The sequence below is a fragment of the Panthera uncia genome, chromosome D4, assembly GCF_023721935.1.
Source record: "Panthera uncia isolate 11264 chromosome D4, Puncia_PCG_1.0, whole genome shotgun sequence".
Taxonomy (NCBI): domain Eukaryota; kingdom Metazoa; phylum Chordata; class Mammalia; order Carnivora; family Felidae; genus Panthera; species Panthera uncia.
The window spans coordinates 54,062,044-54,085,472 of NC_064807.1; the positions used below are offsets into that span (position 1 = coordinate 54,062,044).

Below are 23,429 nucleotides of genomic sequence, written 5' to 3' on the forward strand. Positions count from 1 at the left end.
GAAATTGGTTCATGAGTGAGAACACGGCCACCATAACACCATCCTCAGAGTCTTCTCCGGGTGGAGACCTGTAGGGTAAGTCAGCTTGACAAGACAGGCCCCTAGAGGCTCTTCTGTAACAATTCACTCGTCCTGGTGTTCACGCGGCTCCATCCATTCCGTTAATGTGTTTTGAATCCCTACCTGTATCATACACTGTAGGATACTGTCTGTCTCCTCAAATAGAAAACAAACAAAACAGGACAACAAAACAGATGTACCCGTAAGAGGTGGTAGGAACAATCTGTGCTCTCACACAGTGTAGGGAGAATGTTATAAATATTCAGGGGGGAAAAAGCAGGTTAATTTTACTTGGAGGAGCAGGAAAGTCTTCATGGGGATGGAGGGGGATGCATTAGTCCTGGACCTGGAATGAAATCTGCAAATGCACCCCAAGTGTGCTGTTCATCCTCCCCCCACCACCACTTCCCTGCTGTCAACACTCACTCAATTTGGTGGCAATGGAAGATTTTGCTAACTGATCCCTGTACCTTTTCACAAGCCCCGGGTATATCCACAGAACCTTCTCAACACAGCAACCCAGCCAGATGATCAGAGAGGGTGCACGAGAGAAGAAAGGCATTTGCCATCACTCCTTGGAAGGCATATATAATTGAGACCTGCAGGGATCAGCAACAGAAGGAACAGAGTGAGGAGAGGCACAGCGGTGGGGAGACACTGAACGTGTATGATGAAGGGGAGTGGGCTGCGTAGGCTTGTGAGTAAGGTCTGTGAATAGGGAACAATGGACAATGTGGCTGAGAAAGTAGGTTGAGGAATATGTGGATTAGGATCTTGCCAGGCTAAGGAATGTGGGGTTAGGCCTGCAGGGGGCAGAGGCAGTCACACAACTGAGTTGTGTTCAAAAAGACAGTCTGGCAGCAGTGGGCAGGGTGGACTGGGGTGGAGAGAAGCTGGAGGCAGGTAGACCAGCCAGACAACCATCCCAGGCAACCAGTGATGAAGCCTCCTGCGAGCTCTTGGAGCACTTGGCAAAAGCATCTGTTTAACACTCACTCTACGGTCTCTCTCGGAGCTGTCTTTTTACAGCCTGACAGCCCTACAGGCTGCAGGATCCTTGACATCAGGAACTGTCTGCTGCCTCTCTGGGGCCCCAGGCCTGACATGGTTCTTGGCAGGTGCTCATTATATATTTGTGAATTACTGAATAGGGCAGTGAAAAAAAGGACAAGGGGTGTACAGAGAAGGGCGCAAGTTTCCGGGATAACATCCTGTTTAGCAAGTACAGTTCCTTAGGCCTGGACATTGGCACAGCTGTCTTTTAATGTGTGTGGTGAAGTAGAAGCATGTGCAGGCAGCATGGGCAGTGAAGGAGTCACAGCTCACTCCAAAAGCTGCGAATTGCCTTGTCTGTGTGCCTGCATGTGCGTGTGTGTGTGTGCGTGCGTGTGCGCATGCATGCATGTGTGCATGTCTTAGGCTTGCAAGAGCTTTTGGCTTTTTAGAGAAAGGTGGACAGACAAACGGGAGAACTCACAATCTGTACTGTCCTAAGGTGCCTTAGGAAGTGTATTAAGACTCTTTTTTGGTTGCAAGGGCAGAAGATCAATGCAAGCAAGCCTAGGGACAATGGGAAGCTTGTAAGGTGCATTTGGGGACCGCCAGAGTGAAGGATTCCAACGGTGCCAGACTCTTTCCATCTCTAATGTCTACTTTTCTCCACATGTCAGTCAACCTCATTCTCATAGCCTGGCTTCCCCCACCGGCTGGAAATATGGCTGCCGGGAGCCTGGGTCTCACTTCTGGGAGCTCCTCCACCAAAGAGTCAATAAAGCCTTCCTTTCTCATGTCCCAATTTCAGAGACCCCAGGAAAGGATTCTGATTAGCGTTGCTTGTGTCAGGACCCTGCCCCTGGCCTAAGACCTAATGCAGCAGCTAAGGAAGCAGGGTCATATAAAAAGGAAAAAACTTCCACCAAAACCCCATAGCTGAAGTAGAAAAGGAGTATTTCACAGAGGTGGAGCTAATAATAATAATCCTGGAGACCCTGGCTGGCTCAGTCAGTAGAGCATGTGTCTCTTTTTTTTTTTTCTAATGTTTATTTGTTTTTGAGAGAGAGAGAGAGAGAGCTGCACAGTGCAAGTGGGGGAGAAGCAGAGAGAGAGGGAGACACAGAATCCAAGCAGCCTCCAGGCTCTGAGCTGTCAGCACAGAGCCCGACGCGGGGCTCGAACCCACGAACTTCAAGATCATGACGTGAGCCAAAGTCGGATGCTTAACCGTCTGAGCCATCCAGGCGCCCCAAGAACATGTGATTCTTCATCTCAGGGTTGTGAGTTCAAGCCCCACATTGGGTGTAGAGCTTACTTCTAAAACAAAAATCCTGGGTGTTGTATGGAAACCAATTTGACAGTAAATTTCATCTATTAAATAAATAAATAAATAAATAAATAAATAGAAAAAAAATAAAAAATAAAAGAAAAATCCTGACTGAGTCTGCGTAAGTTAACTCTTGTACATAACAACCCTCATAGGTGTCGCTGTCGTAGTCATCATTACCCTTGAGAATTATTACCTCAGGAAACCAAGGCACAGAGAAGATAAGTAACTGTCATAGATCACAAACTAGTAAATAGAGGTGGAGCTAGGATTTAAATCCATTTAATCTAGCTCCAGACCCTATATCTTCTTATTATGTTATTTTACCTATTCACTACAGAATGAAAGAAAGCAAGGTCTAGGGCTGTGAGGAAGGAGCCTCAACAATTTCTCCTGGGGAAATTTAAGGCCCAAGCTGAGGAGCCTTTGGAAAGGGATCCAATGTCAAGGGAATCTAGAATAAGAAACACCACCACCCATCTTAATCTTGCTGGAGATAACTGAAAAGGAATGTTTCATTTTAACCTTTTTTTAAAGATTTTTGGGGCACCTGGGTGGCTCAGTCAGTTGGGCATCCAACTTCGGCTCAGGTCATGATCTCACACTCCGTGAGTTCGAGCCCCGTGTCAGGCTCTGTGCTGACGGCTTGGAGCCTGGAGCCTGCTTCAGATTCTGTGTCTCCCTCTCTCTGACCCTCCCCTGTTCACGCTCTGTCTTTCTCTGTCTCAAAAATAAACATTAAAAAAAAATTTTTTTTAAGATTTTTTTTAGTTTATTTATTTATTTTGAGAGAGAGAGAGAGAGAGTGAGAGCAAGAGCAGCAGAGGTGCAGAGAGAGAGGAAGAGAGAGAATCCCAAGCAGGCTTTACACTGTAGCACAGAGGACAACACAGAGCTCAGTTCCACAGACCATGAGATTGTGACCTGAGCCAAAACCAAGAGTGGCTGCTTAACCGACTAAGCCACCCAGGAGACCCAAGATTTTATTTTTTTAAGTAATCTTGACACCAAACGTGGGGCTCAAACTTACAACCTCAAGATAAAGAGCCTCAAGCTCCACCTAATAAGCCAGCCAGGCACTCCTCATTTTGACTTCTTTTTTCTTCCATCTTTATTTACTTAGAGTTAGATAAAGCCAAGAAAAGCAAATGAAAGAACAATGAGGTCCCATTTTCACCTATTAAAAATTTAAGCAGCAGTATAATAGCCATGCTGGCAATGGTGGGGAGATGGTTCACTTCTAAATGGCTGGTGACAGGATAAAGTGGTCCAACTAGTGAAAAACAATTTATTTGGCAATGAGGGTCAAGAGCTATAGAAGCTCTTTTTAACTTTGACCTGGTAACCTCACTCTTTAAAAATAGCTCGTGGAGTCACAAAATAAAACCCAACTAGTGCTACATGCAAGAGGTACATCTAAAATAGTGTTCCTCGGAAATACTGAAAGTAAAAGAGTAGGAAAAAATAGAAAACAAGAACAAAAGTCATACATGCAAATACAAGCAACACGAAAGCAAGGGTTTTGGAATTAATATCAGACGTGGTTGAATTCACAGAAAAACAGAAAACAAGACATAGGAGAAAATAATGATAAAGGCAGAGAGCAACAATGTAGATTTGTCATAAATATTTATGCACAAAATAATATAGCATCAGAATTCATGAAGCAAAAACAATAGGAATTACATGGAAAAATGGACATAAGTACAGTAACTATAGAAAATTTTAATTCACCTCTCTTAGCCCGTGACTGATCAATAAACTATACAAAAAGTAAGGATATAGAGGACTTGATTTGTTAAATTAGTAAGGTAGATTGAATTAAAAGATATCAAATTCTATATCTTGAAAACCTAGAATTTACACTTCGTGAGTATCCCGGGATCATTAACAAATGACCACATATAAGGTTTTTTCATAAAAAAAACAAACAAAAAAACCTCAATACATTTCAAAAAGTAGAATGAGTACAGACAACAGTCTCTAATCACAATCCACTAAAACTAGGAAATAATAGCAAAAACAGAAACTGAAAAGCAATAGAAAAGCTGAAAATTAAATATAATCAAAACACAATATCTGGATGGAATATTATTCAGTGTTAAAAAGCAAGGCAATTCTGACACATGCTGTAAATCAATTAACGTTGAGGACATTGTGCTAAGTGACAAAAAGATAAGCACTGACATAAGCCAGTCACAAAAATATAAACACTGTATGATTTGCTTATATGAGGTATCTAGAATAGTCAAATAGAGACAGAAAGTGGAATTGTTTCCAGGGGAAACAGGAGGAGTGGGGAATGGGAAGATTTTTTAATGGGTATGAAGTTTCAGTTTTGCAAGATGAAAAAGTTGTTTTTGTGTATTGTACAACAGTGTGAATACACTAAACATTATTGAGCTATACACTTGGAAATGGTTGAGATGTTAAATTTTGTGTCATATGTATTTTAAGAAATTATCTTAGGGGCGCCTGGGTGGCTCAGTCGGTTGAGCGTCCGACTTCGGCTCAGGTCATGATCTTGCGGTTCGTGGGTTCGAGCCCCACATCAGGCTATGTGCTGACAGCTCAGAGCCTGGAGCCTGCTTCGGATTCTGTGTCTCCCTCTCTCTCTGACCCTCCCCTGTTCATGCTCTCTCTCTCTCTCTCTGTCTCAAAATAAATAAATGTTAAAAAAATTTAAAAAAAATTATCTTAATTCTCAAAGTGTAAACTATCTTTTGGGAAAAAAAAGTGATAATCCCCAAGGAAACAGTACAAAAGACAAGTCAAAGGAATGAGCATTTTCATGGTTCTTGGCTATGTCTCGTATAATCTTCAGTAAGAATTCAGAGGGATAAATTTTGAACAGGGCAAGCTTTGAGACAGACATATTGTGTTTGAAAATGTTGGTTTTCTTCCTGCATTATTTCACCAACTTGTGTGCCAGGCTCTGTATTAGGACCTAGAGAGACCAAAAAGGGTAGAGTTTATCTACACCTGTTTATCTCTACCACAGAAGCAAAGGTCCAGAGAACAAAGCAAAATTCTGTTCAACCCCACCAGTTAATTCCAAGTAAAAGGAGAGGGGGAGGGAAGTCAGATGGCCAAAGATTACGTTTTTCTCTTCTCTGAACCTGAGCCATTCCCCACTGGGGCTTCGGATTGTGGCTTCCTCGAGGTAAATCATTTTACCTCTCTGAGAGTCACTTTCCTCATCTACAAAATGGAACTGATAGTGCCACCTGGTTTTCATGAGGAGCAAATGAGATAAAGTATATTAAGAGTTTAGAGAGGCACACATATTCAGCACACAGGAAATGCTGGCTTGCTGCTAGTGAACATATTTTACAGACGAGCGAGCATCCTCCAACTCAACTACATTACTTGTTCTCTTTAGAGGTTTTGATGGGCGCATTTCTTCCCTCCCTAAAGTTTCTTCCAAGATTCTGTCTACACACTTATACATGAGGTTACCAGCTCTGAGGAAAGAGACAAAGTTGACTCTCCTGGTATCTTCAGGACCTAACACTTGGTTTGAAAAAAAAAAAAAAAAAAGACTCCTTAGTAGCTTCAGGCACCTAATCAAAGCCACAGCTGGTCTGGGGTGCCAACCACAGTGCCATGAACACCTGGGCCTCAACGAATGCCACAGATGAATATGGGGACATGGTCAGCAGCAACTCCATACCCTTTGGTAGCTTTCTTTTTCTCCCTGCACCTGGCAGATAGCATCCTTCATGCTTAGTAACTTAATTTATTTTGTTAGCTAATTTATTCATCCACAACGTGTCAACAAACAGTTAACAAAAATCACACTGGAGATCTGTGCAAAATGCAGTGGGGATTAGGAAAAGCAGCATCTAAGCCTCACCGGGCATATCAAGGCAGGCTTCACAGAGGAGTAGGATGAGCTGGACTTGGAATGATCTATAGGAGAAGGCTATGGGAGTTGAAAAAAGAATATACTGTTAAAGAGTAGAGTTCGGAGCCCTTGGAGTTTCTTGCAAGGCTGAGCAGCTATTGCCCATGAGACCATGCCCAGTGGCAGGAACACAGCAACTATGAAACTCCTCTAGAGGGCTCTCTACAAGTCCTCTCCCTGCCTCAGCCCTCCCCGCCTTACTTACATCATCGATGGAGCTTTCCCCTAGGGAGAAGCGAGCTCTGCAAGAGTCCCATGGTGAGCAGTAATGGAACAGAGATTAGGATCTGACTGAGTTATAGTCCTAGCTTTTCTATTCTTAACTCCTAGGCTTTTATGGAGCTCTGGGGGCCAAGCCGCCCTTTAAAAGCCCACACATGGAAAGCATGGTGGGTACAACTGGCTCACCATTAGGAAAAAATTTAAGTTTAGAGCTCCAAGTCATGGCTGACGTTAGAATAAATTCCAGATGGCTGAAAGATTTGAATGTAAAACATGAAATCACAAAAATAGTAAAAGAACAAAATAGATGAATATTTATAATTTTGGAAGAGAAGGGAAGTACAGAAGACCATTCTAAGTTTGACACCAAAGGCAGATAATAAAAGATTAATGGGAACACACACACACACACACACACACACACAACACACAAGAAGACTGGCATGAAAGTAGAAATGTTAACAAAGACCTCCAATTTCAGGATTATTGGGTATAAGGAGAAGAGGCCCTGGGCCATTCCTTGGAGTGGTTAATTGGGAAAATGCACTTGGAGTATCCGATGCGATTTTTCCTTTCCTTCTCACATTTTGTACTAATTAGCTGCAAGGGGGATTTTCCCCAAACCAAACCAGTAAGTGCGGGCTCTTGGGCCAGAGGCAAAGCCTTGCCCCAGACAACAACTAGGACCCAAGAGGGGAAGAAAATTGCCATACTCAAAAGACGAAATGGGTCCTCTTCTTCCTTACATAACCCCCACATCTCCAACCATCCAGCACATTCCACTTTTCTACAAAGTTACTACATGCAGAGTCAGTAAACAGGACAAACAGGAACAAGAACACACAACTTAAAAATGAACAAATGTCTAGAATTACTAAATATTTGAGAAAAGTCAGAACAATGACACAGAACCATCAAAATACCATCAGAAAAACTAACATTCAAGAAACAGAATTAACAACTACTGAAGAAAAAGACTTCAGATTAAGTGTAATTAAAGTCTTCATAAGAAATGTGAAAGGAGGGGCGCCTGGGTGGCTCGGTCAGTTACACGTCCGACTTCTGCTCAGGTCATGATCTCTTGGTTTGTGGGTTTGAGCCCCACATTGGGCTCTGTGCTGACAGCTAGGAGCCTGGAACCTGCTTCGGATTCTGTGTCTCCCTCTCCCTCTGTCCCTCCTCGACTCGCTCTCTCTCTCTCTCTTGAAATAATAATAACAATAATAAACATGAAAAATTAAAAAAAAAATGTGAAAGGATATTTCATCTATTAAAGAGAATCAACTGGAGGGGGCACCTGGCTGGTTCAGTTGGTAGGACATGCAACTCTTGACCTCAGCATCCTGAGTTCAAGCCCCACGTTGGGTGCAAAGCATACTTAAAAAAAAAAAAAAAAAAAAAAAAAAAAAGGATTGAAACAAAAGGTAAAAAAAAAAAATCAACTGGTGATTTGGAACTTTAAGCACTTGTTTTTCCAAATAAAAAATTCGGGGGGCTAAATCACAAAATAGTTACTGATGAAGAATCAATAATAGAGTTGACAGGTCAAGTGGAGAAATTCTCCCGAAATGCAGTTCAAAAGAACAGAGGTAGGAGGTATAAAAGAGAAATTAGAGGCAGTGACAGGTTTGGCCCACTGGCTAGAGTCTGCCAACCTCTGTTCTATGGCCCTCAATTCCCTCGTTTGTAAACTGAAGATAATATTTGTACCAGCTTCATAGGGTTGTTGTGGGAGTTAAACGGGGCAATGTGTCAAGTACTTTGCTCCTCACCTTATACATAATAAGCAGCCAATAAACACTAGTTATTACTGTTGATGTACTTGTTCAGGTAGGTGCTGAGAATGAAGAAGAAGGAGGTCACATTTATTTGACCCCTACTGTGCACACGGCAGGCCCAAGTCTTCAAGGGACTTGAAGGACTTCATTTTATCATTTTATCAGTTACTTCATAAAAATACCTCAGGTTGGCAGAGGAAAAAGAAGCATAGAAAATGGACCCAGAAGTTCTGTCATCCTCTTTAGTAGGAATTCCAGAATAAGATAACAGATGGAATGGAGGGGAAAAAATAAATACGTCATGGCCTATTTCCTAGAGGTGAAGAAAGGCATAAGCTTTCACACTGAAATGGCTCACTGAATACCAAGAAGAATAATTGTCCTCCCCCCAAAAAAGACCTATGCTTAGATTAACTATGATGAAATTTCAGAATTCTAAGTATAAAGGAAATGCCAAGCAATTTTGTTCCATTCTCCTATATTTGTAAGTGCATTTTTCCAGGAAGAGGATCTGAAACATGTACCCAGTTCTTAAAAGAGCAACCATAAAGGAAGTCTAAGAACTGCTGTCTCCTATGAAGAGAACTTCTCCGCACAAGGAGGCTGGCGAGGAGGAGCTCAACCCTTAATTAAGGTTGTTCTACATCTGGTCCCTTTCACTCTTTTTTCTTGCACACTCACAAAAGAAAAGATTGACCAAGCTCAAAACCAGACTGCCCTTAACTCAGCACATTATTAGACTTTCTTCTCTCTGGGAGAAACACCTGCAAAGATTTTCCCTCAGAAATGTCTCTGGTTTTAAAAAGTCTCTAAGACTCAACAATGCTAATAGCATTTGCTACTGTGAAAATTTTGCTGGGGAAATGGGAAGAAGGGGTGTCTTGCGAGCCCCCTGCAGTTTTGTGGCATTGGGGTCATTGAGATGTGGGCGTGATCAGTGTGCAAGCCCAGGTGGGGGTAGGGGGTGGGTTGGAGACTTGGACCCACTACTTCCAACTGTATGATCCAGGCACTTTCTGAGCCTCTGTTTCCTGGTCAGTGAAATGGGAACACCCTTGTTATGCCTCTCAGGGTAGTTGGGAGGCTAAGATTTTTACCAATGAAGGCTCTGAGAAAGCAAGTTCTAAACTAAGAGTCACTTATGCAAATGTCTTAACGGCTACTTGTGAAGTGGCCGGCATAAGAAATTAGGGAATGGCGAGCACCCTGACCTAACAAAAATATTCAGGAGCCAAATTTGCCCTGGGGCACCAGTTTATGACCCTGCTTTAAACAAAAATGAGGATAATTGGATTAAAGCAGCTCTCTAAATGGATAGAAAATAAAAGTTTTCACCCTGTTAGGGGTTGAATTGTGTTTCCCCTTCCCCCAAAATAAGTTGAAGTCCTAAGCCCAAGTATCTCAGAATGTGACCTTATTTGGAAATAGGGTCATTGCAGATGTAATTAGTTAACATGAGGTCATACTGGAGTAGGACTGACTCCTAATCTGACTCCTTATAAAGAAAACAGCCATGTGAAGACAGAAAGACACAGGGAGAATGCCCTGTGAAGACAGGCAGATGAGCGATGCATCTGTAAACCAAGGAATGGCGGGTTTGCTAGCTATCCTGGAAAACTAGGAAAGGGGCATGGAACAGATTCTCTCTCAGAGTCCTCAGAGGGAAACAACCCTGCTGACATCTTGATTTTAGATCTGTGAGAGAAGAAATTGCTTCTGTGTTAAGCCACCCAGTTTATGACACATTGTTATGGCAACCCAGGGGGAAACTGATACACTCCCCTAAATGAAACTATTTTATATCGGCTATGAATTTCCGCTTTTCAGCATGAGTCAGTGGGACACCCAGCTTGAGCCTTGGCAGGGCCAGGACCAGGGTGAGACACCCAGGGTCTGAAACTCTGGGAGGCAGTTACTCTCAGGTCCCCGCAAGTGCTGATGCTCTGAGTGCCTCCTTGAGAGCTGGGCACCTATGGCCACGCCGGAGTGTGTGACAGTCGTCCAGCCTGAACGCATTATCTAATAGCTTTGAGTGGTGCTTTGGAGCTGATTATAAAATGTAGTCTCCAGGGTGTCTGGGTTGAGCGTCTGACTTCAGCTCAGGTCATGGTCTTGAGGTTTGTGGGTTCAGGCCCCCGCACTGGGCTTTGTGCTGACAGCTCAGAGCCTGCAGCCTGCTTCGGGGATTCTGTGTCTCCCTCTCTCTGCCCCTCCCCTGCCGTGCGCTCGTGCTTGCTCGCTCTCTTTCAAGACTAAATAAACATTAAAAAACTTTTTTTTTTATAATAAAATGTAGTCTCCAGCCACTTTAACCTAGGGCAGAACAAACATGGATTTCTCATAATCTCAGAACATTTCCTCTTTATTTAAGGCAGAAGGTGAGGGGATAGCAGAATAGCAGAATACGCCTCCCCAAAATATGACTAAAGGAGTTCAGGACATGCCACCTCAAATTATGCCACTTTGGTATGTTGATTATTTTAAGCTGTAGGCACTTGAAAAACAGCAAATTCAGGGAGCTTTCTCTGAATTCCCCTAATCTTCCTAAATCCTCCAAAAGGAACTCAATTGTCATAAATCCCCTCCCAAGGAGTTTCTTCAAGTAGGGAAGAATGACTCTCATCACCAGGGAGCAGCCTGGAAGTCTACACTACACCTAGACAAACTTTTCACAAACTATTGTATCTCCTATCCTTCTAAGTGTCCATTCAACTTCCCCCAAATCATTTATTCTCTAAGCCCTACATCCTCTCCTCTCATTTACCCATTAAGATGGTATACAAGGGATGCCTGGATGGCTCAGTCCGTGGAGCATGCAACTCTCAATCTCAGGGTTGTGAGTTCAAACCCCATATTGGGCATGGAGCCTACTTTAAAAAAAAAAAAAAAGAGGGAGAGAGAGAGAGATGGTATTTAATCACAAATTCTAAGACATCTTGGGGAATCATTAATTTTTCCAGGGATATCTCCCCTGTATGTATGAGGTATATATGTTAATAAACTTCTGCTTGCTTTTCTCCAGTTAATCTATGCTTTATTACAGGAATCTCAGCCAACTCAGAAGAATGGAGAAAATTATGAGGATAAGATGGCTGAGACATCCTACCCAGATGGAATCCTGGGAACACTGACAGAAGGGTAAGAGTTCTTATTAACATCAGCTCCTTGGATCTCTGTAGTGCCCAGTTAAGAGAGGAAGGTAAAACTTCATGTTGTCCCTACTTTCCAAATTCAGATTAGCAGGAGGAAAACGTTCATAAGAATGAATTCTTTGAACCATGACTCTTATGAATTTGGTTTTTGGGGTACACTTTGGTTATTTATCCTTTTCCCTCCCAAGGACAGCTATTGCTTTTCTGTTTGTCTCCTTTAATGTCATGAGAACTCAGCTTGGGACACAGGTTGTTGGTTCTTGTGTATGTGCAAGTGAGTAGTTTTGGACCTAGAGAGGCGTGCATCTTTGTGCCCTCTTTAGGGATACCATTTGTCACAAAAGGCTTATTAGCTTTGGTTTTGAGCCACTTGATAAACATATGTTTGGTTTCAAAGAAAAAGGAAAAAAATTATTTAAAAAGGAAGTTTAGTACTGCCAGAAATATTTACTGTTTGTTCCAGCTGATAATAAGATATTGAAAGGATTTTTTGAGAGAGCTCTATGTCAGAAATTGGCCTAATTAGAAGCTGATATATATATATTTTTAATTTTTTTATTTATTTTTGAGACAGACAGAGACAGAGCATGAGCAGGGGAGGGGCAGAGAGAGAGGGCGACACAGAATCCGAAGCAGGCTCCAAGCTCTGAGCTGTCAGCACAGAGCCTGACACGGGGCTGGAACCCACAGACTGTGAGATCATGACCCGAGCTGAAGTCGGACGCTTAACCGACTGAGCCACCCAGGCACCCCTAGAAGCTGATATTCATAGTCTGATAGGAGCTTCTGTTTTTTCTTTTTTTAAAGGCTTCTCTGTTCTTTGTTTTTCCTTGATCCTGTTCCTCCCATGGGGACTTCTCAGTCCACTAAAACTCTCTTCTCAAACCCCTGCTGACTACATGTTCCTTCCACCAACTCTGTCTACTTCCTTCATGGCATGATTTTGCTAAGGATAATTTGGAACCCCATTGGTTTCTTTGGGAAACTTAAGATCTCCCTAAACTGGCTCCTTTAAGACCTCTTACTTCCCAATTCTTCTGTTGCTTCTTCTTGATTTTGCCACTTTCAATCTTCCATCCAGTTTCCTTGAATTTTTTGATAGGTCCACCCTCAAACTCTAACCTCCTCTGTCCCTCTGTCCACCCTGCCCACTTCAGCCTTCAGCTCCCTATAATCCCTTCAACTTGAGACCTCCTACCCTTCATCAGAGGCTGTCAAGGGACCCAGAAACCCCCACAAGCAACTACTTGAGGCTGAAAAGGAAAAAGGAGCTTTTGGAAATTTGGCAAGTGAAAAATCTTAAAAGTTGTCTCCACAAATATAAGTAAGAACTTGTAGCCATCTGAGTAGGCAACCTTAACTTTTTCATCTGCTATAAACACAATTTGGACCCAACTGTTGCTTTATAAACTAGCGAGTTTTGTATTCATATACCCAACATATGCCTAAAATTTTAATAAAAGCTCTAAGATCCCTATGTTTGTCTGTATGTTTACGTATGTCCATATATGTATATTACTCTGGATGACACTGTCAGAATTAATTGTAAAAGAGCTCTATTTAATTGGCTTAAAGAAAAGCAGGTGCTTATATAAATTAAACATTCAGAGCAGTATAGAAACTAACCTAAATGTTTTTCAAGTTCATGTGACTTGAGTAGTCTTTGATAAACAAGAATATTGTTGGTTTAGTGAAAACAAAAACAAAAACAAAACAAAACAGCACGGCAAGTCTTCAGAGCTGTCAGCATTAAAAATAATGCAGAGGGGCACCTGGGTGGCTCAGTCAGTTAAGTGACTGACTTCAGCTCAGGTCATGATCTCACAGTTCCTGGGTTCATGCCCCGTGTCAGGCTCTGTGCTGACAGCTTAGAGCCTGGAACCTGCTTCAGATTCTGTGTCTCCCTCTCTCTCTGCCCCTCCCCCACTCACGCTGGGTCTCACTCTGTCCCTCAAAAATAAATAAACATTGAGAAAAAAAATTTTTTTAAAAAGGGGGAGGCGCCTGGGTGGCTCAGTTGGTTAAGCGACCAACTGAGGCTCAGATCATGATCTCGCAGTTTGTGAGTTTGAGCCCTGTGTCAGACTCTGTGCCCACAGCTCAGAGCCTGGAACCTGCTTCAGATTCTGTCTCCCTATCTCTCTGCCCCTCCCCCACTCATGCTCTGTCTCTCTCTGTCTCTCAAAACTAAATAAACGTTGAAAAAAATAAAAAAAATAATAATAATGCAGACATACAGCTTTTATTCTAGCTGAGTGTACTAGTCAAACATTTGTCAGGAAGAATAGTAACTTAAAGTGATGCCCGGGGCGCCTGGGTGGCGCAGTCGGTTAAGCGTCCGACTTCAGCCAGGTCACGATCTCGCGGTCCGTGAGTTCGAGCCCCGCGTCGGGCTCTGGGCTGATGGCTCGGAGCCTGGAGCCTGTTTCCGATTCTGTGTCTCCCTCTCTCTCTGCCCCTCCCCCGTTCATGCTTTGTCTCTCTCTGTCCCAAAAATAAATAAAAAACATTGAAAAAAAAAATTAAAAAAAAATAAAAATAAAAATAAAGTGATGCCCACCTTTGTCTAATGTCTAATGAAATTTTCATGACTGATCTAAATATAATTGTTAAGAACAAGTGAATACACTAAATGTAGGTGGGATAAAAGTTTATAAATGATCTTTTCAACAATGATTATATTTTATAAAATATATCTGCTTAAAAATCATTTCCAAAATCTTATCATTTCCAAAATACTTTTGGTAACTTGAAACCTTAAAGTTATACTATGTTAAATTACACGACAGGTATTCATTGAATACATAGATCATTTCCAATTAAGATAATGTACTGAAAACATTAATTGCTACACATACGTCTAAGTTTACCTACTTTTGTCCTCTTCTTAGAGAGGAACAAAAGCTAATTTGACATCTATAGAATATTGATGTGACAATTCACAGTTGATTACTTCTTAATGTTCACTAGAAATCAGGGTTTCTAAGAGTTCAGAATCCTAATTAGTGTATTTAATTAAAACTAATAGGGGCGCCTGGGTGGCTCAGTCGGTTGAGCGTCCGACTACAGCTCAGGTCACGATCTCGCAGTCCGTGAGTTCGAGCCCCGCGTCGGGCTCTGGACTGATGGCTCAGAGCCTGGAGCCTGTTTCCGATTCTGTGTCTCTCTCTCTCTCTGCCCCTCCCCCGTTCATGCTCTGTCTCTCTCTGTCTCAAAAATAAATAAAACGTTAAAAAAAAATTAAAAAAAAAACTAATAGAAAAAAAAGCTCTATATGCAAAATATATAAGAAAAATAGGGTTATTTTTGGTAAGAAAAGATATGAATTATAGAGACACATTTTTGTTAGGGGAGAAGAGAGTAATTGTGTCCTAAAATAGAATAACTGGTTGTTCCAGAATGAAAAAGAGAAGAATAAAGGACAAAAGCTAAATGTGTGGTGAAAGTTGGAGAAAGAGAGAGTGAGATCAGGACAGACAGAGAATCTTATCTCTTGTGGTCAAACTGGTCAAAACTGAATGAATTTGTTTTTGTTGTTGTTGTTTTTTTTTTTTTAATTTTTTTTTTTCAACGTTTTTTATTTTTGGGACAGAGAGAGACAGAGCATGAACGGGGGAGGAGCAGAGAGAGAGGGAGACACAGAATCGGAAACAGGCTCCAGGCTCCGAGCCATCAGCCCAGAGCCTGACGCGGGGCTCGAACTCACGGACCGCGAGATCGTGACCTGGCTGAAGTCGGACGCTTAACTGACTGCGCCACCCAGGCGCCCCTGAATGAATTTGTTAAAAGGGTTTTAGAGGGGAAAAAAGGGGGGGATTAGAAATAAGCTTTAGTATCAAGAGTATACTTATGAAGGGACACCTCAGTGGCTCAGTCAGTTAAGCATCTGACTTCGGCTCAGGTCATGATTTCGTGAGTTCGAGCCCCACATTGGGCTCTCTTCTGTCAGCACAGAGCCTGCTTCAGATCCTCTGTCCCCCTCTTTCTCTGCACCCCCCCACTCATGCTCGCATGTTCTCTGTCTCTCAAAAATAAATAAACATAAAAAAAAAAAAGAGTGCACCTATATAAAACTAAAATTTAATTTTCTTTCACCTGTTAAAAGGAAAAAGTTCTCTTGGGTATTGGTGTACTCTTTCTTGAAAAAAAATTGAAATATAATTGACATATAACATTATGTTAGTTTCAGATGTGCAACAGTGTGACCAAACTGAACTGACCTAAGATATTGGTTCAGTGAAATCTACCAGCTCGGGTTCTAGATTGTGAAATTTCTTGAAGAATTTTCAAAGGTAGGGAATGAATAGTAAAAGAATGTGCCATGCCAAAATATGATTACAGGATTTTGGGACATGCTACTCCAAAATATGCTGCTTTGGTATAATGGTTGTTTTGAACTGTAGGACACTTGAAAAATAGCCAGTGCAGGGAGATTGTTCTCTGAATTTCCCTTATCTGTCTAAAGACAGATCCCCGAAAAGGAATTCAACTGTCATAAATCCCCTCCCCAGGAATTTCATAAACCAGGGAAGACTGAGAAGTTACTTGGTCCTAGGGTATCCTCTGCTAGGAGGAGACTTTAGAAGTTAACACCATGCTCAGACAAACTTTGTACAAAACATCGTATCTCCCATCCATCTTTCCTAAAATTCATGCCCTCTCCCAGGGGCGCCAGGGTGGCTCAGTCAGTTAAGCAACCAACTCTTGATCTCAGCTCAGGTCTTGACCTCACGGTTGTGAGTTCGGGCCCCAAGTTGGGCATATACCTACTTTAAAAAACAAAACAAAACAAAAACATGGCCTCTCCCCTAGGAGGACTGCATCCCCTTCCCTTCCTTGTCCCAATTAAAATGGCATTTACTCCTGAATTCTAAGCCATCTCAGGGGCTTACTTATTTTCCCTTGGGTATCTCCTATGTATATATGAGGTATACATGTTAATAAAGTTCTGTTTGTTTTTCTCTTGTTAATCTGTCTTTTTTGTTTTTTGTTTGTTTGTTTGTTTGTTTGCTTGTTTTTTACTTAGGCTCTACACCAAATGTGAGGCTTCAACTCACAACCCTGAGATTGAGTCCTATGTTCTACCAACTGAGCCAGCCAGGCACCCCTAACCTGTCTTTTATTACAGGGTTCTCAGCCAAGAATGCAGAAGGGTAGAGGGGAAATTGTTTTTCCTCCCTGGAAGGTTTACAAATTTTAATTCTCTCTCTCCCACTTACCTCATTCACTCCTATCTATCAATTAATCAGTTAGTTCTCTACCCTGGATGCCAGGGATTAAGAACTGAATGAGAGACACCAAAGGTGGGGGCAAGGGTGGACAGATATATTTTTAAAAATTAAAAGAAAGAAAGAAAGAAAGAAAGACCATAAAGTGTGATAAATTCTATAAGAAAGACAAGTTTAGGGGCTATGAGAGCTCTACAGAGTGGTACATCACTCAGATGATGAAGGAGATGGGGTAAGAAGATGGTACCTACACTGCCTCTTTATGGACGAATAATTGTTAATTAGTCAGTTAGTCAAGAGGAAGGATGAGGAGGCGGCAGATTGGATAAAAGGGGAAAAGAAGGAGTCAAGAATGACATCCAGATTGCTTAATAAAGCCAATTAGATCTTCAAAACAAAACAAGGAATGACACCCAGGTAGCTTGGGTGATGAGCAAATATGGTGCCAGTTGCTAAGACAGATAAGACCAAAAAAGGGACAGATATAAAAGAAAACTACTGATTAGGTCTTGGACATGCTGAGTCAGGTGCTTGTAGATATACAGGGAAAAATGACCAACACAGCACTTGCAAAGCATGTTCTAGGAACCCAAGTTCCAGGAGATATTAATATTCCAAGAAAAAGGGCAAAGGGGGTGGGTAGAGTCTGTTGAAGGTTGTATTAGTCCAGATTCCCCGGGAAACAGAGCCAGAGGCAAGAATTATATGCTGATGCCTTTTATGAAGGTGCAAACCCAAAGCCTCAAGAGTGAGCCATGCAAAAGGGAAGTGAGGCAGGGAGAGATGGGAAACAGTGCAAAATGCAGGGAAGAGCAGCTGGTGGGCCACAGAATTACACAGTTGGCTACAGTAGCAACAGTAAAGAAAACCAAAAGGCTGGAAGTCCACCACTCAGGCAGTGTAACAGAGACTGAGAAAACATAGATTGTATCTAATACAGACTTCAAATAAGTTTAAGAAGTACTGGATATTACATGCCCCCTCTTGGAAATTTGCAACGCATTTTAACACATTAACAGTTCTAGAAGTAACTCAGCAAGGAAATAAATTTCATTTTATTTAACACAGTATGTCCCAAACTTACTTGACCACAGAAGCTTTCTTTCATGTGCCGCTCGTCTATAGAACTCAGTTCTGGTCCGCTGTGGATACCAGAATCTGGAGCAAAGGAGAGAGTACAGATTGGATAGGGAGTTGAGAAGCATATAGGTAGTGACTGAAGCCCAGAGGATGGAGGAGATCATCCAGGAAGAGTTTGGAGAATGATCCTAAGCCAGAGCCCTGGGATGCACCAATATTAAGGGATAGCACAGGAAGAAGATCTCTCAAGAACAAAGGAAGAGACAGCCACAGAATTTGGATACTCAGAAAACATACTTAGCTATTAAAGCAGAAAGGAATTTATAACTGAGTATAGGTGAACAGAGGACACCCTAGGACCAAGCTACTCAAAAATCTATTCTAACCATCAGACATTATCCAGGAGCTTGTTAGAAACGCGAGATCTGAGATCTACTCCAGATCTATCCTTTACTGTATCCTCTGGTCATTCACATGAACATTAAAGTGTAAGAAGCTCTGGCTTATAGCAATGCTGGAATGGGTGGAGGTGTAGACTAAATGGAGCTTCCAGAGATACCTGTAGACCCTCAGAATCAATTTGCCTCTGCCCTCATGATCAGGAAAGAAGCCACCAAACAACTAGTGCTACAGGAAGCTCCTGAACTAGGAAGGTGGTGATCATGAAACAAGCTGGCCTCCTTCCACCAGCAAAACTTACCTGCTGCCTCTCCCCCTCTTAGTTCCAGGATCCAGTCTCATGTAAGTTCATTTAATTGGCAGTTTCTAAACCACATTTGGAATGCCAGCTGCAAGGAATTCTAGGAAGTGGAGCTTCCCGGCTCTAATGTACTAGAAGGAAGTGGAAAGGGATGTTGTATGAGTATGACAGGAGCTGATAGCTGTCCCCCAATATCTCTATCCTACCCTTCATCCATGGTAATAGGATCTTCAGGTTGGCACATGACTGTCCGGAATAAGGATGTCTTCCAGCCTCTCTGCAGATAGATATGACCATGTGACCAAGTTTGGACTAATAATGTAATGGAAATGTCACAAAGCAGCTCCCAGGAATCTTTGAGAGACAGCAGGAGCATACCCTTTACACTCTTCATCCCTCCCTCTAACATGCTGCTTGGAGCATGAGATGCTACCATCTTGGACTATGAGGTTGAGGGCTATATGCTGGGGTTGGCAGAGCACAGCTATGAAGAGCCAGAGTTCCTGAGAACTTCCTAAGTCAGAGCGACCATTCCTGCTCTGACGACTTACCCCTGTATACATGAAAGACTAATCAACCACTGTTATTTTGGAATGCCCCCACAAGAACCTAATCCTAGCCAATACAGATGTCAAAGGCACGGATTCTTAACATTGGCAGTTCATTGATTCCTTTGAGAATGCAATGCCCTGGACCATCCTCCCTAAAAAAAATACACTTTTGTATAACTCTTCGTATAACAATTTCAAGGACTGCTGTCCTTGAAAATGTTGTTTTTACCTGAAGACAATCTAAGGACTCATGAACCCTTTGCTAAGAACCCCTAGAGTTGAGATTTTCAAGAAGAAAAGATTATAACCAATAGGCAAAGGGCTCAGAGTAAAAGTAAGAACTGAAAAATGGTCCCTGGATTTGGTCCAGACTGTTGATGCCATTGGTTGGAGAAGTTTCAGTGGGGTAGGGTAGAGTGGGGGCAGAAACTAGACTGCAGAGTTCTGGGAGAATGATAATCAAGAAAGTGGAGACAGCAAGTATTGTTAACCATTTGGAGTCAACCAGTAGCCTGGCCCCAAAGATGGCGGTGGCTGGGAGACAATGGAGGTCATGGGCTCCCGAGAGGTTTTTCCTGGCTTTCTTCTGCTTCTAGGACCAGACCAGCCAGAGTGAGGGTGATTTGGAATATCCGACACCATTTCACGTTGCACCCCATTTATCCTTCACGGCATTGGAAATGCTGGCCCTGTCTCAGAAAGGAGGGGAAACTGGGATCCTGGGAACAGAAAACATTCTTGAGGGAATGAAGGCTAGAGGATGATTTTGGCTCAGCCAGAATAGATGTTATCAAGTCCTTCCTCTTCAGACAGTCCACACTAGGATACCTCTGGGCATCCTTCAATGAGAAGATTGTCCCCTCTGTCTCCTCTCTTCCCACCTATGGTGTTGCTGCTATAGCTGGACCCCAAACCTAAAACCAGTACATCCAATAGCCTTGGCATACCTGTGGAGTTAACATCAAAGCAGACCACAGCTTATCCTCTGGAGAGAAGGAACCACATCATGTGTCCTGGTTTCTTTTCTTACCCGGAAGCTCTTTCATGCTTTTCTGCAATCAGGACTCAGACTGGCATTCCTGATGTGCCTCCATGATTTTCTCCCCTCATACCTGTCAACCCTGCTCTGAGATCCCAGGCTTTTCCTGGTCCTGCACCCGGAGCTGTTTCTCTGCACTACCCCCTGAGTACGTTTGTCACTTAGTCCTGTCTCTCTTTAACATCATCCTTTCAAATGATAGAACCACTTTCCCAATCAAAGATTTACTGTGCAAGGGTCCTCCCCAGGTCCCCATGGTGGTGAAAGTGGACAAAATCTAGTCACATGTGGGAAACTGGAGACAGAAATGGCTCAGATTTCTTACTTCAGAGCCCCAAGGCACAGCACTGGCAGAGGGAGCCTATCAAAGAGGCTCTGCTCTGAGTGGCCTACCTTTTGTGGAGACACAATGTGCTCATTTATATCTGCTACCTTGGGATAAAACGAGGGTCTCTGCTGGGGCCTTACACTTGCCAGTTAGCCAAGGCAGAGCCAGGAGTCCCTCAAAGGCATCAAGTACCCAGGGAATGAGCAAGGGTCCCAGGTCAGAGTCAGAGCAGGGTTTGCTTTCACTTCTGTGGCTCCCACTTCCCAGGACAAGTTCCAGCAGCTCTGGAACATGGCTCCCTCCAGAGAAGAGACTAGGCTTACAAAGTGGAAATTGTCCAATAAAATGTGTAAACATCCCACTTGTACCCCTCCCACTTCCCACCCCCTGGGGCCCCATGGTTTGAAAACAAAGCTTAGCCACTGAAAGCGTTTATGTAGATAAGAGCTGAGCCAAGCAGCCTGGTTCCTTTGGGCAGCCTCTTCCTCCTTCCCTGACTAGCATTTCCTGGGTGAGAAGGAAGAACTCAGTGAAAGGAGTAAGCTTCCCCAGAATTTTAGCAAGGTACTTAGAAAGAAATACGGGCTCTGGCCTCTGAAAAGCCTGGATCCCGATCCAATCCCTGCCACTTACCTGCTGTGTGACTTTCCCTTAACTTTTCTGAGCTTCCACTTATTTTCTCAACTGTAAAATGAGGATTAGAATTCCTCTTATATAAGGTTGTAAGAATCCAATGAAATACTATATGTGTAGTACCTGGCTTTTTTTAATTGGTACGAACCTGTTTGGAGATAGAGCTTCTAAATAACTTTCCTTTTCTCTCTGCTCTCAGCTTGCCTTCCTCCCCTCTCATCATTTCTCTCCCCAGCACCTGGAAAGCTCTCCTAGTTCCCTATTATTCAAAGGTCCAGGGCAAAGCAGCCTCACCTATGAGAGCTTGTTAGAAAGGCAGACTCTCAGCTGCCCCAGACCCTCTGAGTCTGAATCTGCATTTGAATAAGATACCTAAATTTTTCTCTGTGCATATTACAGTTTGAGAAGCACTTGCCCTGGGTCACGCCTTGCTTCTTTTCCATACCAAATAGCACTGGATTTCAACAATTCACACCAGTTAACAGCAGTAGTTTCCTCCAGCAAATTGCATACCACATACTAAAACTTCTCCATTGGACACTTGAGTAACAACAAATCATAATAATACAATGATGGTAGCAAAATTTAATATGTACGGAATGCTTTGGTATTTACACTACCCTTTCATACCCACATAATCTCATCTGATTCAAGAATATGAGATAGTTATCTTCAATCAGAGGGTGTTTGAGTGAGTGAATGAATACATGATTGAATGAATGACTTGGGGACTATTTAGAGAAAAGAAACTGAGTTATGAGAGGGCCTTTAGGGTTTCATCAATGAGGAATTTTGTTCAGCTGCTAGTAAGAGCAATTCAAAACAACAGTTTGGACCTAAATGAGATAGGGGATTATTTTCCTCTTACATGATAAACTGTCTCCAGGCAGGCCAGGCTGGTGTGGGGACTCTACAAGTTTCCAAAACTGGAATCCTGTCTTCTGCTCTGCATTCTTAGCACATGACTTCAACTCGGAGATGAAAATGACTGCTGGAGCTCCATCCATCAAGTCCTGGTCCCAGGGACAAATAAGCAAGAACAGGGGGAAAGGACAAAGAGGTGCTTGCTAGCTAAGTTAACCCCTTTAAACAGCTTTCTAAAAACCTTATCAAATCACTTCCAGTGACCTCTCCTTAGCCATCCCCCTCTACAAGGAAGGTTGGGAAATGTGGTTTTATTAGCCAGCCACTTTGCTGCCCCTAACATAGTAATAAGGAAGGTGAGGATAGCGGCTATTAGGATGAAATCTAGCTTTCTCTACCAAAATGGGAATCAATGAGAGGGGCATTTTGTATTTCTCCCTTTGTAATAGCTCAATAAGGAATAGAAGAATCTGGGCAAGACAAGGTGGTTGCTTCTGGGCAAAAGGAAAGAGTTTTCTTACCAGTGTATTAGCAGAGGGCCCAAAGTAGGGGTAGATGAGAAACCAGGACGCTTAACTGAAATGTTGCTTTCTTTGTAGAGGATACTGGCTTCATGGTAGATTATTCATGCTCTTCTTCCAGACTGGGATGCTCTCCCTCCTTTACATCATAATTCCTAACTCATTCCAGTCAACTCCTGCTCATTCCTTTAGTTCTCACCTTGTACACTCTCATAATCTTGTTGTATGTTCTCAGAAACCCGGAGTTTACCTGTATAGTATGTGTTCCAGGTCTGCCCTGCCCTAACCTGTTTTCCCACCTCCAAGTATAAGGTCCCTGAGGGTAGATACTATGTCTATACTATTGATCATTGGATTTCCAGCACCTTCATGGTAACCAAGCATGGAGGTGGCACAAGAAGGATGCACTTGAATGAATGAATGTATCTAGTAAGAAAGTTCATATTATTCCTTAGCTTTTTTGGAATATAAATAACAAAAATCCACCTGCATTATCAAGAAGGGGAAACTTAATTATAACAATACAGGGGCATGCCACAGAGACAAGAGACTAGATTAGAGCCTGACCTCAGGAATGAAATACTATATGCCATGGAGCAGAATCAGAAACTCAGATGCCACTGGGAATCTCCTCATCTTTCATTCTCTCATTAGATCAGTTTCTCCTGCTTGTTACTTTCACACGGGGGGGGGGGGGGGGGGGGGGGGGGAATATGGCTGTCAAAAGTACTTAAAAGAGTTACATGTTATTGGACCAATCAGCTGGAGAGAAGTTAACATAGCTCTTCTTCTCTCATCTCTATCTCTGGTTGGAAAAACCAGAAACATTATTGTTCTGGTATGGGTTAAGTGTCTGACCCTGGACCAATCAAGTGACCAGGGACTAGGGTCATATTGTAGAAACATGGCATTTCCCACTGCAACCTTGTAGTTTGGGTATGGGAGAGTTGATTCCTGAAAGAGAGGTTTTGGGAAGACCAAACAGTAGATGTCCATTGGAGTGAGCATTGGCTCCCCACACACCAGCCCCAGTTCCTCAGCCACAA

At 42.7% G+C, this 23,429-nt stretch overlaps 1 long non-coding RNA gene across 1 annotated transcript in view; it reads right to left on the reverse strand.

Moving 5' to 3' along the window:
• The window catches only part of LOC125918745 (uncharacterized), a 51,543-nt gene that overhangs the window by 13,255 nt on the left and 14,859 nt on the right, over window positions 1-23,429 (reverse strand). Inside the window, exon 5 of the long non-coding RNA XR_007456573.1 lies at window positions 18,448-18,578. This is a non-coding gene — a long non-coding RNA (uncharacterized LOC125918745). The remainder of the gene's footprint in view (window positions 1-18,447; window positions 18,579-23,429) is intronic.